The 15,938-nt window shown below is 46.0% G+C and overlaps 1 pseudogene; it reads right to left on the bottom strand.

Annotated features, from left to right (window-relative positions):
• Positions 1-1,951: 1,951 nt before the first annotated feature.
• LOC136655151 (5S ribosomal RNA) lies at positions 1,952-2,071 on the bottom strand (annotated as a pseudogene).
• Between the last annotated feature and the right edge of the window lie 13,867 nt (positions 2,072-15,938).

Below are 15,938 nucleotides of genomic sequence, written 5' to 3'. Positions count from 1 at the left end.
ATAGGGGGGCCAACTGATTGATACCAAAAAACATGCTTCAGGAGAACAGTGGGCAACGCAGTCTACACTAGATGCCTTCATAGCTGCTTTAGGTGCACATTCAAGAGAAAAGTGGGGTATAAATTGAATAAATACAGTAGAACCTCCAAAGTTGACCACCTCTCTATATAATGACCACCTCCTTAAGTTGACCGAATTTTCAAAGTATGGACAGACACTGCATATACACAATGGGAGACCAACCTCTCTATATTGACCACCTCTGTAAGTTGTATCTTGACCACTTCAACCATTGCACAGAGTATTAATTTACCCTCTGTAAGTTGCCCACTGAACGCGATACTGTGGGCCTGTGTTTTGTCTAGTTTGTCCCATCTTGGAAAAGCAAGAAGTCACACGACAATCCCTCCCCTACGCCAGCTAGCGAAACGATTTTTATGGGTGGGCACACTGCACATAGCCCGCAGACCTGCGCCGGCTGCCAACTGTACCTGGACATGTACCAAGTTGTGAGGGTCATGAGGTTGCTTGTGCATAGTGAAGCCACTGTCCTTTCACTTTGGTTCCCATCACCAGTGCATTACTTTACACTTATACTGAACACAACTGCTATTTTGTTGCCTATTCTCCTGGTTTGGAGGGATCCTTCTGGAGCACTTCACAATCCCTTCTAGTCTTCACCACTCAGAAAAGTTTAGTGTCATCCGCAAACTTGTCCACCTCCCTGCTTATCCCTGTTTCCAGGTCATTTATGAAGATGTTGAAAAGCACCAATCCCAGGACAGATCCTTGAGGCACTGCACTTTCCACCTCTCTCCACTTTTTTTGTCCATTGCCCATTGACACCCACTCTCTGTTTCCTGATCCTCAACCAGTTCCAAATCCATGAGAGGACCTGTCCTCTTATTCCCTGACTGTGGAGTTTTCACAACAGCTTTTAGTGAGGGACCGAATCAAACACCTTCTGGCATTTAGTGAATCTGAGGAGACCCAGTGGAGGCCAGGCAGCCTAAGTAAAAAAGTGTTTGTTTTTTTTAGCTGTTGGGGCTATGTAACATGCTACATGCTATGCAAGGGATAGGATTGGTCTGACTGTCTGCTATGAAACCAAGTATTTTTTTTTAACTTACAATTTTTTTTACGCTTATGGATTTTCAGGGTTTTTTTTAAACACTGGTTGTGGGCTGTTTATTCTCTGTCTCTTGATATAGATATAGATGATATAAATAGTAAGCATCACAAGAGGATCAATTCTCATTGATATTTGTAATAAAACTTTTTAAAAATCCAATCTAAATAATAACTTGGCCTTACATTTGTTGTCCTGGGAGCTAAACATGATAATATTTAAATGCCTTTTTTCCATATGTTGACCACCTCCCTATGTTGACCAATTTCCTCCAGTCCCTTGGGTGGTCAACTTGAAGAGGTTCTACTGTACATACAAGGTACCTTATAATGATTGTGTGTTGGTTCATGTAGTCCTGTACAATCAATAGCTCTCCAAGATCTTAGGCAGAGATCTTTCCCAGTCCTGACATGTAAGATCTTCGACAATGTGCTTTCTACATATAAAGTCTGGCATTATCACATAGCTATGGCCATTTCCCTAAAGAGAGCCACAGAGTACAGGTTTTCACATGTGAATTTGCTGCACAAGGAATATGTTCTCCAAGAATTTTCAGTGTGAGCATGTGGAAGCTGAGCGTACACAAAACTTCCAGATGCCATGGCAATTCTAGAGCCATGGCTGAGGGAGAACACACAGAGATGCCCAGGGCAGCAATCCTATAAGTACACTGAATACAATGGTACTTACTTCTAAGTTGGCATGCAGAGGATTGCATTGTTATGGCCCAATCCCATTCCCCTCCACTGCTGGCATAACTAGCATTGCATTGCTAGAGCCTGCTTTGGTTGGCAACCTTCAGTCTCGAAAGACTATGGTATAAGCCTACAGCACCCAGTATTCCCAGGCGGTCTCCCATCCAAGTACTAACCAGGCCTGACCCTGCTTAGCTTCCAAGATCAGACGAGATTGGGCATGTGCAGGGTAACAGAGCCTGCTTTATGGCAGCTGCAAAGCAGCCTCCACTGGCATGTGCTGCAGGCCCACTGGTGGGGAGCGAGAGTGACCTCCCATGTGTCACTGGATCCATGAAGACCACTAGAGCAAGTAAGCCCATGCAGGATGTTGGAGGGAGGAGGGGAATCCAGAGCAGGGCAGTGATAGGGGCATGGGAGAGGGCAGATCGGGCCTGGGAAGGGGGTGGCGGTGGCAGCACATGCCAAATCCTAACCCCCTTCCCAGGCCTGATCTGCCTTTACAGATCAATGAGGAGTTGCACCAGTGATATTGCTGGCATGGGTCTAAGTTGACCCATAGTAGCAGTAGCCGAGCCAGCATCACTGCATCATCTGACTGGAATTTAGGCAGAACTGATCTATTTGTGTTGTAAAGTGTTGTAAATCGGAGCCTAACACATCTCTTTTGTTAGGGAGGAGAATCATCTTCCAGTTTTGTAGCACTACAGCAGCTGACCAAATTCTATCCTAATCCAGTTAATGGCCACTTTGCCCCTTTAATGCAAACTTGCACACTGAATGGCATTTTTAAAGGCTGTGTTCGCAATCATGAAAGGACAGAATGAAGGGATGCAGATTATTCTGCTCTAAATAACCCAGTATAAAGATAATGATTTTGAAAACCAGTTAAGTTCTGAGACAAAGATGGAAGAGCACTATCCACCCCTCACTCAGCCATGCACTTTCAATGGGAGGGGCAAAGGTACATCTGGATAGAGCACTGAAATGAATACCCTGATGATGGGTGGCTTGAAGGAGGACCCCAAACACATTGTGCTCTGCTGTGTTTAGGCAGCTAATTGTGCAAAATTGTTGTCAGGAATGCAATTAGAGGCTAGTGCATGTTCCTTGGAAGGCCTGAACCAAATGGAAAGCCCTTAATGAGTAATTTAATTGCTTCCCAGCAGGTGAAGTTTTTCTGTCCTTTGGGACTGAAGCTGCATATAGCAACCCATCTAACTGATCAGAACAGAGCAAATCCCACTCTTGTTAGCATAAAAAAGAATAGAGAGGATTTCACTATATTTCTTTTTAAGAAAAAAAAATTTAAAATTAGAATAGGAAGGAACATTTTGAGAGTGTTTATTTTCATAAAGTGTCTGTGCTATTCTGGATACTTCTCTTTCCTGGAGGAGAACTCTGTCATAATCAGTTATGCAGGTATTCACAGTAGTTCTGCTCGACTGGGGGAAGAGCCGGTTGTGGAGATGTATCTATGTCTAGTGTTTATATTATTGCTAACACTCACATCTATGCAGTTACACACGTTGCTAGAGCAATTTTATAACTGTTTCTAAAATGTTTGTGAATTTTAAGGGAAGAATGAAGGTAAGATACAAATGAATAAATGCACATGTACCACTTTAAAAAAACAACAATAGGCTAATCTATTGCACAAAGTAAAGGGGTAAGACTGGGGGGGCTCTTTGATTTACTGGTAAACTTTGATTTACTGGTATTTATGGGGTAAACTTTGATTTACTGGTATTTATGTCTTTAAAATAAGTTGCAAAGCTGGGTGCACACTGCAGTTGAGGAACCCATAATGACAGCTTGTATGGCTGCTTCTATGCCTGTCTTTGTGAAATGGCTTCATCATGCTTCTGTCATCACACAGTGCACCATTGATGAGCAGCACATCATTATGCGGATAAGGTGATTGTTTTCATGCCACTGCAAATGTCCAAAATGAAAGGTTTGGAAAGGTACATAAAAATGTTCCAACCCAGGCCATACAATTGGTGCACCATGTGGGCCCAGGCCATACAATTGGTGCACCATGTGATGACAGCTTCCATATGGATTTAAGAAATCTTCTGTGTGTCAACCATAAAATGTAATCTCATCATTATCCATGCTGGCATTAGGACTTAAGAGTTCAAATCTGTATTAATTTGTAGCTTTTTTGCATCAGCAGTTTACTGATGGAACTAATGCTGGCTGTTTGTGCTTGACCAGTGATAGTTTGGTGTTAAATTACCGTTTAAAGATCTGGTGGTAAACTACTAGAAGATCTACTGGCAGATTAGTCCCTCTCCTTGCTTGATTGCACAGGAGTGAAGCATTTGCTGCTGCTGATAATGTAAGAGTAAACTGCTGTCTTTTGAACAGTGAGTTGCCTGCTCTCTGCACCTCAACTCGCTATTGACTGAGTAGAAAATAAGATTTAGTACTGTATCTAGTGCTTTAGAATGTTCAGGCCACTTCATGTTCATTATCTCAATCATCCTTACAACTCTTCTGTAAGGTAGGCCAGTTTTATTATCTTCCCCATATGGCAACGGGCTAAGATAGTTTGATTAAGGCTACCTAGTGAGTTAATGTTAAGAGGCAAGTTCTGAACCTGGAACTTCCAGACTCAAAATGCAATCTCTTAGCAACTCTAGACTTTTTGGGTAAGCACTGATGCCACTGACACCAGCGTGTTGCTAGGCATGGATCCACGTGGTCCACACTGGTGCCTCAAAGTCAATGATTGACAGCCCCTAGAGTTTGCTGCCAAGTTACTAGTACTTTTTGGAATCTGGAGGCATCCCTACTCAGCACAGAATCACCACAACCAGTCACCACACATGATTGTATTAGGACAAAGAACACCCACTGACATACAATCACAAACCCACACTTCATCCTTCCCATCAGAGAAATTTAGCACTGCCCACATTCACACCCCATTCCAGAAAAATGATAGCTACAGCTGGTTCTTGAATCCTGAGAAAGTAGTATGTCCTGTTCCACTCCCTACAACCAATTTTGGACAGGGGTTGATTTAAGCCGAGGATCACCAGTTTTCAATTGTTTCCAATGCCAGGATTCAACTCTGAAAAACTGTGAGTTTTCAAAAGGAATGCACCTGAACATGTACAAAGTGTCTTTCCGTTACCATTGAATAACCACAATCAACCTTCACACATCTGCAACTGAGAGCAAGGACTTACAAGGCAGAGGCAATAGATTCTAAATAGTCTTGATAATAGGCATATTCCTATTTTTAAAAATGCTGAATGTACTGGGCCCAAAAGCTCTTAGACTTCCACCCAAATCTTACGCATACTGATGCTTAGTAATTCTTTGCCTCTGTATAGCATGAGGCCCTTTAGTCTCCCTTCATCCTGTGCCATTCCAGAAGCACATGCACTCAGATGCGGATGGAAAGGGAAAGCTGCGGCTGCATCTGCTTCTTTACAACAGACATGAGACATTCAGTGACTTCTACCCAAAATAAATTGAAAACTGAGCCCTGGCTGCCTAAAATAAAGCTTTGACAGAGTTGGTTGTGGTTTATGCAGAAGGACACAGTACTTCCTCAAGATCAATATGCTAGCTGGGGCAGGAATGTGTAACCGGCCACATGGATAACCAGTTTTCTTTAAGCTCCAACAGACAAACCAATTCTTCCAAAAGCTGGCTTGCTGCTTTGCTCCAAGGGCGTATTTGCCCTGCATTGCCCAAGGCAAACATACACACCACCCTCCCCTGGTCTCCAACTCATTCCTCCCCCTCCCTGCCCCTGCTCATCCCCTATGCTGACTATCCAGCACCACATTTTTTTCCTGGGGTTTCTGGCTCTCGGCTATGGCTGCTTGCTATTTGCGGCAACAGCCTGGCTGCATCAAATGGTATGCTTCCATTTGTGACCTCCATAAAGCACAATAAAGCACCTTCTGGGCTGCCAGAAGGTGAGTTCCAACAGCACAGCTTGCCCATAGGATTGGGCCCTTATTGGGGCAAAAACGTTGCCTTTAATATTTCTCTAACCCCCTCCCCATTTTGAATATGAACAGGTAGTAGATAAATAGATTTTTAGTGAACGGTTTAATCCACATAATTGTTTCTTTCTAAAAGAAGGGGTTCCAGGGCTCAATTCTGCCTGTAAACTATGTATTGACTCAGTGGCATTGCGAGGGGATTGCAGGGGGTGCAAGCCACACCAGGTGCCACGCATGGGGGGTGACACCACTAATGGCCCAAATTTTTAAAATCTTGGCGTTTTCGAACAATATCATGATGTTATATATCATTCGATGTGTGCTTCATGCAGAATGCAATGAAGCAAACTGTGTTTAAATATCTCTATTCTATCAAAAGTTATAGCCAAGAAACCAGCAGGGGCAGTATGATGGTGCATCAAATGCCCACTACCCGAGGCATTGCCCTGCCCACTGCCTGAGATGAGGTCCATCATGGGAGTAATGCACTGGCCTTCCACACCAGGTGACACAAACCCTAGTGACGCCACTGTGTTGACTTTAAAGTTTCATCGTTTCAGACATTTGGTGCATGTTGGCTGTAGTTCTCTCTGCACACACTGTACTGCTTTTACATGTTCCAGGGGGAAGCACAAGCACTGAAAGCAGATGATGCAGCTGAAACCTGAATCTATATTATGACACCTTGAGGATGTGCCCTTGCTCTGTCTTTCTATACAGAGGTTCATCCGACCATGCAACACTAGGGCAGGGTGCAACACTGTCTGGGCAATGACAACCTCGGTAGAACCATCAGATGGCTGACCCCTTTTCCCCTGTCTCACCCCCCCCCCACCCATGCAGGACATTCTTCCCATCCATCACTTGTCACTCGGAGCCGGATGTCCTGAGATCGATCAGCTGTTCATCCCAACTGCCCTTTAACAAAATCTCTGCTCAAGAGGGTCAGGTATTTTATTTTGGTTTATCAGGAAGCCACAGCAGTGGCTGGCTGATAACAGGCTCTTGTTCGGAGCACAACTACACTATTCAGATCATTCAGGACAAAAGCAAAGGGAGGATCACAGAGAGACAGGAGCAGCAGGCGGTCTTGAGGAAGGCAGAGCCATCACAGGCTGCTTCTGTTCATTGTGCAGCTCCTGCTTATTTCAATGGGAATTGTGCAGAAGAACTTCCTTGTTTATTACGCCCCCCTCTGTCTGCCTCCCATTCTACTGTCCCAAATGGTGCCTCAAGTCTGCTATGCTTTGCTTCATGGGAAGGCTACCTCTGCACAGATAATTAAGAAGTTGGTCAGCACATGCAGTACAGAACTTTTGTGATGAGCCAGGGGAGAAGAGGGAAGTAGGCTTTCTAAGGCAAGGATGGCAAACTCTTGGGGTCTTCTTGGGGTTCATTTTGTTGTCCAGACTGGAAGTGTATTTTGGTGTACAAGCTGATGAGCGTAGTGATGAAAAGCATGAGTAAAAGGCTAGGAAATCCTTAGTTCAAATCTCATAACAAGGTTGAATTGACCGGATAGATTTAGCAAGTCTCTAACTCTCAGCTTTCTTTCCCTAAGATGTGGGCAATCATACTGGCTTATTTGCGCAAGAATGACACAGACAAGTAAGTGATGTGGCCTGCACTTTCATAACAACATAAGAAGAGCCCTGCCAAAGGCCCATCTAGTCCAGCTTATCGTATCTCACCATGGCCCACCAGACATCTTAGGGAGCACACAAAGACAACAAGAGACCTGCCTCCTGGTGCCCTCCCTTACATCTGGCATTTTGAGGTAGCCTGCTTCTAAAACCAGGAAGTTGCACATTCCCATCATGGTTTGTAACCTGTGATGGACTTTTTCTCCAGAAATCTGTCCAATCCCCCATTAAAGGCATCTAGGCCAGATGCCATCACCACATCCTGTCACAAGGAGTTCCACATACAAATTACATGCTAGGAAATGAAATATTTTATTTTGTCTGTTCTCAGAAAAACCATGATATTAATACTAAATATTATTCACCTGAGCCCCGCTGATATTGTCAGGCTACATAACAAAATCAGAGGAACTTATTTATGGATAAAGAACACATGTATTCAGGTGATATAAAGTCACTGATGGGGAAGAAGCAAACACTTTTTTTTTCTTTTTCAAAGATCCCCTCAGGATACAGATTCTTAGCAGTCCTTTGTCTTTCTGGAACATGCCTGAGACTTTAAAAAACGCAGTGTGTGATTGCTTCTCTGAGGCACTATCAGCCAGTGTTCCATACAGTCAGGGCCTGTGGGGGGGGTAAAGGGGGTCATTTGTACCCAGGCCCAGGTTTAAAAAGGGGGCCCAGGAGCCAAAGAAGGGGGCCCAGAAATTTCCTGGGATCTTAAATTTTCCTATCTCAGTCACTGGACTCGCTGCCCGTATGGGATGCTAGGTGCGCAGCTGCTACTGCTACCAAAAGCCACATGTGCTGGTTCAAGGAATGCATGCATGTTACTCCTTAACACAGTATCAAATCTGGGAGGAAACTGGCCAGCTACAGTAGTTCTTTGGCTTGTGGATCCAGGAGCTCAGGGACACAGCTGCGGGCTACAGCTGCAGAAGTAAGTTTTGGTCCACCCAGGACACTTTCCATTCTAGTGTGAGCCTAAATAGTGGGCAACCTTCAGTCTCGAAAGACTGTGGTATTGCGCTCTGAATGGTGGTTCTGGAACAGCGTCTAGTGTGGCTGAAAAGGCCGATTCGGGAGTGACAATCCCTTCCACACTGGGAGCAAGTGCAGTCTGTTCCTGGTCTGTCTCCCTGACTATGGGCCTTCCTTCTTTGCCTCTTTGCCTCAGACTGTTGGCCAAGTGTCTCTTCAAACTGGGAAAGGCCCTGCTGCACAGCCTGTCTCCGAGCGGGCCGCTCAGAGGCCAGGGTTTCTCACTTGTTAAGGTCCACTCCTAAGGCCTTCAGATCCCTCTTGCAGATGTCTTTGTATCGCAGTACAATACGATACTAATCTCCTGCAATGATTTTCTCTATTTAAAAGATTTTAGAGAGACTAGCAGCACAACCCTATGCAGGACTACGCAGAAGTAAGTCCCATTGTGTTCAAGGGCCTACTCCCAGGAAAGTGTGTCTAGGGTAGAAGCCGTAGGAGTGTGTTTGGTTTTCCATATTACTGTATTTAGCTGCCAATAATGCATGGGCACCTGGGCTCTGCATTGGGAAACCCAGCATACCTGGGCTCCGAAGATTTTTCCAGTTGTTGCCACCCTCCACTTGTTTGTTTCCTCCCCACTCCTGCCCATCTTTGTCACCACCCTCTGCTTCTGTTTCATCCCCTCCTCTCCCCTTTTGGGAAGAGGCGCAAAAGAAACTTGGTGCCCCCTGTTAAAATTCGTTGGAAACCCTGCATACAGAACTCAAAGAGAGATGTAAAATTAAAGTATAGAATATTTTTCTGTGATATGCATTCCAAATATGTGGGGAAAAAACTACTGCTTCCAGAAGAGAAGGACTGCTTATTTAAATTCTCTCAGAGACTGCTACATTGGAGAAACTATCATGCTCTATTCGATCATTAGAAATGAATATTCATTCAGGCAGTTAAAAAAAAAAAAGATTTATATCCTTGGCTTTCTGGAAAAGACACACATTTTTAGGAATTTGATACTGCTGTGGAGAATGTATAGAATTTATTCCAACTGTGAAATACCTGTTGGTGATGGTATAAAATGATTAAATAAATTTGATTTTTTTTTAAACTATAGAATACAGTATTTCTCTCATACAACTTTTGAAAATATTTATTTTCCTCATGATGAATATTTGTACTGCACCTTGTGGAAAGCAGGGGGTGCAGGCCACACAAAATTGCTTAATAGGTCAGATCTAGTCTGTATTCTGCCACTTATCCATTATAGCCATATACGTAGTATGCATACAGTACAAAACTCCATAGGATTGGAAAGGTTAAATATAGCACTGCCCACAAACATGTGAGGAGCTAATGCAGATACTGTGAATCAGTGGTAATATTCTGTCAACATGGAAGTAAGGGATATTGGGGAACAGAGATGGGCAGCCCAATCCTGAGTTGCCCATTGTGCTGGGACTGCTGCAAAATAGCTGCTACAGCATCCTATGCACAACAGGGCAGCAACTGGCAGCTCCTCACCACCTGGCTCCTTGCTGTCGTCCCCTTCCCCCAGGTAAGAAAGGTAGTCCTGCAATGGGGCTAATCAATTCTATGGCAACTCTTGGGTCACCATAGAATCAAGAGCCTCTTTGTTGGGCTGGTGGCCCAACATGGAAGCTCTGGCTATGGAGGAGCCCAGCTCCTCTGGTTCCGCCTCCCCCAGCCCCACCCCTTCCCCACCACACCTCCTCTCTACCGTCTCCCTACCCTCTGTCCACCTCCCCCCTGCCCCGGAACATCTCCTCCCTGCCTTCCTCCACACCCCCACCTACCTCTCCACTGCCCTGTGGTTTGGGCAACTGCTGAATGGCAGAGCACCAATGATCCACTGGTGCTAACCCAGTACCAGTTGGCGCTGAGCTAGCACCGACGGATCAGCACTGAGGGCTGCAAACGTGCTTTACGGCATGTTTGTGATACTCACCGCTGGCAGAGTACCAGCAGTGCAAGCTCAAGATTGGGCTCTTAGGCTGCAATCCTATATAGGTACACACCTTCCTAGGAGTAAGCCCTATTGGACACATTGGTACTTATTTCTGAATAGACATGTGTAGGATTGTGCTCAAAAGCAGAGATTGTCTACTTTATTCCTTAGGTGTAGCAGATAGGGAAATACTGCTCCTTTTCCCTAAAGCTGCCTAGGGTAGAGTTCAGCACAGGAGGTTTCATGTAATTCAAGTGGCAAAAGGAAGTCTGATGCCCTTGGGAGGGCATCAGTGCAGAGAAAAGCAAACCAGGGAGAAATGCAGCACTGCTTCCCAGACTGTCCCTACTAAGGGCCCAGGGGAGACCCTGGGGAGAGTGAGGATAGTTCATCATTCCGGTCTAAGTAGTTATGGGACCAAACACCTCCTCCAGTTTGGGGGGAGGAGAGAGAGGATACCTGCTCCCCAGAGAAAATGCAGACAGCTCAGCCTCTCCCAGGTCTTCTAAGGGGGAGTTTTTGCTTTGTTGCGCGGCGATCTTCTCCATTAGCTCCTCAATCTTGCGGAGATAATGCATTGCTGGCATGCGGCTGTGTGGTTCATTTGGGGAAAGAAAGGAAGGGGGAAGAGAAGCTGAGAAATGAGGGTGGAATGCTGGGTGCCTAGCCGAATGCAAATGAGGAGCACCGGGCAAGCAGCAGCCCCAGCTGTAGAGAAATGGAAGGAGCAAGACCCGCTCACTCCCCTGCAGCCTGAGGCCTGCAAAAGAAGACCAGTGGAAGCACAAGCAGAACCAAAGGGCTCAGCCCCTAAGAGACCACAAAACCCTCCTCCTGTCCATAGCTTCAGTGCATTCTGAAGAACCTTTCATGGTAATAAATGCTGGAGTCTTTTTTTCCAGTGAAAGTATATTGCAAGGATAGACATGGGGAGGGGGGAGGCAGGTGGAATCCTTAAGGCAATCATATAAGAACATAGGAAAGAAATAGATGCATGGAAAGGAAGGAAGGAGACAGCCTGGCTGGAAAGAGAGAAGGTTGGGGGGGGGGGGAGGCTGCAAGAACAGACAGCATGTGTATATTGGTAACAGAAAAATAGAGACAGAGCATGGAACCAAGTAAAAAGAGAGGATTTATGTATTCCTCACTTTTCTTTCTAGTGCTGTATTTGCCTGTATGGGAGGAGTGAGCGGAATTTCATTAGGGCTGGGGCTGCATCTAATGTAGCATAATCTCTCCCAGTAGCCCTGGGAAGCTCACAAGTTCATTTTATTTATTCATTTATTTCACTTATTTGTATCCTGCCTTTCCTAGCCAGTGATCAGCACAAAACTACCAACTCAGAAATAGCCACCCTCTGTTTATCCCCAGGAACTTGTAATCAAGGTATTTTTCCTCTGTACCTGGAGGTCCTATTTTTAGCCATCCTAGTGAGCAGCTATCGAAATTCATAAACCTTTATGAATTTATCTAATGGTTTTCAATATGCCAACTGGCAGACCTACCCACAGAGCAAGTAGACCCAGCTACAGTTATTAATGCCTCAGTTACCGTGCATATAGATTATTGCAGTGCACTCTATGTGGGGCTCCATGAAGACTTTTCAGAAACTTCAAATGATTCAAAATACATCTGCCAGGGTGCTGAACTGTATGATCATGTTACTGGTTGTTGATGCAGCAGCAATATTTACCAGTTTAGTTCCAGGAGTGATTCAAGATGCTGGTTGTAATCTTTAAAGCATGACCTGGTCGGCAACCTTCAGTCTCGAAAGGCTATGGTATAAGCCTACAGCACCTGGTAAGGGGTCTCCCATCCAAGTACTAACCAGGCCTGCCCCTGCTTAGCTTCCAAGATCAGATGAGATCAGGCATGTGCAGGGTAACAGTCATGGCTTAAGGAATAGTACCTCAGGGACTGCCTTCCAGCACATAAATCTGCCCATCCTGTAAAATCTGCCCAGGGAAGCTCTCTTATAGGGTCTACTGCCTTCTGAATTCCAGTTGGTAGCAACTAGTGAGATGGCATTCTCTATGGTGGCCACCTTCCTGTATAATTCTGAGTCCTCTGAAGGGTGGCAGATATGTTTGGTGGCTGATGCATTTAGTCACCAGTTGAAGGCCTGCCTATTTCAGCAGGCTTTTGCTCATTTGTCATAAGTTGCTGGGTCCCCCCCCCCTTTTTCCTTTTCTTTTTCCACTTTCTTCTGGGTGTTTTATACGGTCTGTTCTAATGGTTTTTTTACTGCTAGTTTGCTTATTTAGTTCTGACTCTTATGTTTGCAAAATCTGATAGATAGATAGATAGATAGATAGATAGATAGATAGATAGATAGATAGATAGATAGATAGATAGATAGATAGATAGATAGATAAGAGGACTATGAGATGGAATAGGTAGATGAAGAGGAAGAAGAATAAGAATGAAGAACTGCAAAATACAACCAGGGAAGGATTGATCACAAGTATAAAAAAAGGATTGATGAATGGATGGACAGAGACGATAGGTAGACAAAGAGACAAAGAAATAGACAACAACAAGAACGGATATGGGGTAGCAATTTCTGATATTTTTTGGTGCCTGTGGGGCAGACGGAAAAGAAACTTAGAATAAGGAAACAGAGAATAAGACACATCTGAGTAAGGAGAAAGTTTAGAAAATAAAGTATGTGACTTTTCACAAAATAGATAGATAAATAGATCTGAAAAGATAACAGAGGCCCTGAGTTGTCACTTTGAGCTCTCGCCAACCTACGCTAATATACAAAGAGCCTTTTAATTCCCCATTACTACAACACACACAACTTCACCCTCCCTTCCTTTCCGACTGTCACTTTTTCCTTGCTAGTCACAGGGCCAACTGACCCTTGTTGGGAAAAACCCTGACCCTTGCCCACCTCTCTTCAGAGGTCACCCCTTGACCTCACAACTCAAGGCAGAGGCCTAGGTGGAGCAGCTGCAGCACCTCGGGGGCTGGCAGTGGCGGTGCAGGGTCACTGGGGGTGGCATGAGGGGCTGTGTGAAATTCCCCCTTCCTTGGCCCTTTTGCAAGCCCAGCAGCTGGGGCCACATTAGTTCCACTGCCTGTGAGGAGAAAGGACCTATTATAGATAGGCATAAAATAGCCTTCTAGATTCATGCCCCCTTGGGTTACCATGGAGACCAGGAGGCTCTCTGGCTCCACAAAAGGGATCGGAAAGGGAGACAAGATACTAATCATGAATCCCTACTCTGTTCTTTGCCCTTTCCAGCACCCTCTAGCACACAGCCCAAACCAGACACATGGGTTAATCTCTCTACGGTTATCACAGCAAAGTTCCCAGGCTGGGGTTTGAATCCCCCTCTTCCTTTCCTTGCAGGATTTGACAGAGGAAATGTATTTGACACTGAATTGAGGAAGGAGTTCATGACATACCTCTGAGGAAACCACTTCCATGAAGCCTGGCAGCATGCTTCAGTTTCATCAATCCAAGCTGTAACATGGTGCACGGTCCCGGCAATTAACAAGTTAGCTATTCTTGGATGCACTGCTGGTGGGGTCACGCTTGACCAGGAGTAGTTTGATGCGAAATAACTTCTGCTTATGGTTGTTTCTGTTAGGACAGTGTTTCTCAACTAGTGGTCTCAACTAGTGGTACTGGGTACCACCAGTGGTACTTAAGGTGGCATCTGGTGGTATTTTCAGGCCCCCTGGACCCCTGCCATTTGGTTGCAAAACTAGGAACACAATACAACAAACCAGGCTTGGCTTGGTGGGAACAGCTCACCCTGAGCCTGTCCACCCTGAGCCTTTTATTGGTGCCGCATAGAATCTGGCCTCCCAACCCAGAAGTAACATGGTAATGATGTCATGTCATGTAATGATGTCCAGTGGTACTCAAATAGGTGGACCGTGTGAAGTGGTACAGCGAGGGACAAACATTGAGAAACACTGCATTAGGACAGTGTTCTTCAACAAATGGGGTCGTAAAGCCTCAGTTGTGGGGTCGCAGCAACTTATGGAAATGAAAAAAGATTGAAGACCACTGGGCTGGAACACCAGCAGGTAAAGGGGGAGGCATCTGGTGTACTGCTTCAGATACCAGGAGACTCTGTCCTAGTCCTACTCAGGTTCTTAGCAATCACGCTGAAATAGCTTTTGCATGGTAAGTTTTTCTACCCTCTCTAATAAGAATATTTCATTATAGTGCTGGGAGAGTATTATGGGGGGGAGTGGGTGGCGAAGGGGCAGTGGGTGGGAGGATAGGATCCTGGGAGGATGGCAGATTGATGGTGGATCCCCAGTCTCATGCTGTATGTATGTATTGGGGTAATGGCATGAGTAAGGTTAAGAACATAAGAACAGCCCCGCTGGATCAGGCCATAGGCCCATCTAGTCCAGCTTCCTGTATCTCACAGGCCCACCAAATGCCCCAGGGGGCACACAAGACAGCAAGAGACCTGCATCCTGCTGTCCTCCCTTGAAGACCACTGCTTTAGGAGATTTGAATGAGGCATTTATGGATGCTGTACTCAGGTTCAGCAATTACAGACACGCTGCCTGAAGCCCCCCACACTTATAACACATGACTGAAGGAATGAGGAGTTTACATGGCAGGGATGGGAACTCAAGTCACGTGACTCGAGTCCAAATCACGAAAATCAGCATTTTTTGCTGACTCATGGAGACTCAAGTCACCTGTGCTGATGACTCGGGCATTGATTCAACTGAGGCCATTTGATATTGCACTGATTCCCCATGCATGCACACTGGAGTCTGTCTGTGCCTGGTGTACTTGCTTACTTTTTTTCCAGGAGGCCTGCGCTGTTTCCAGCACAAGTTAGGGGCACAAATTGGCTCAGCCGGAGGCAAGGGGAAACTCTTCCCCTTACCCTTGGGTAAGCCACTGCAGCCCCAATGGGTCTCCTTGGACTTGCGCCGCCTCAAGAGTCAGAGGAGAGCAGAGCAGCTTGCAGCTTTGTGCTGCTTGGGAATGGGAGCTAGGATATGGCTTATCTGCCGGGTTCCAACCCCACCTCCTGCTCCCTATCCGCCCACCCCAGGGACCGCCCTCCCCCGCCCTGGAACACCTCCCTCCCGTCTCCTTCCCACCTCCTCCCCGCCCACCCCAGACCCTTGCATTGGTCGACCTCAGCCGATGCAAGGCTCCCTTCCCACCTCCTCCCTGTCCACCCCAGACCCTTGCATTGGTCGACCTCAGCCGATGCAAGGCTCCCTGGCTGAGTCTGCCCAAAGGCTGGATTCAGCCTCCTCAGGCTGGCGCGTGTCCCTGCACCAGCCCAGCCGACTCTAGAGGAGGTGCAAACATGCTTTACAACACATTTGCGACCTTCCTGGGCAGGCACAAGGGACTTGTGCCGGCCCAAGGGTGCATTAGAATTGTGCCCTTAGTGTCATGCGGCACTGGCTTAACAATGAGGCCAACCGAAGTCATAGCTCTGAGTGTGAATGGTGACTTGGAGAGACTGGTGAAAAGGGACCTCACATCTGCCCTCACATCTTCCCACTGTCCCACTCATGCCCACTGTGGACCAAGCCACAACAATTGGCTCT

Source organism: Tiliqua scincoides, chromosome 5, assembly GCF_035046505.1.
Source record: "Tiliqua scincoides isolate rTilSci1 chromosome 5, rTilSci1.hap2, whole genome shotgun sequence".
Classification (NCBI taxonomy): Eukaryota; Metazoa; Chordata; class Lepidosauria; order Squamata; family Scincidae; genus Tiliqua; species Tiliqua scincoides.
The sequence above is the reverse complement of the archived record's forward strand: the minus strand, read 5'-3'. Positions and strand labels throughout refer to the sequence as shown.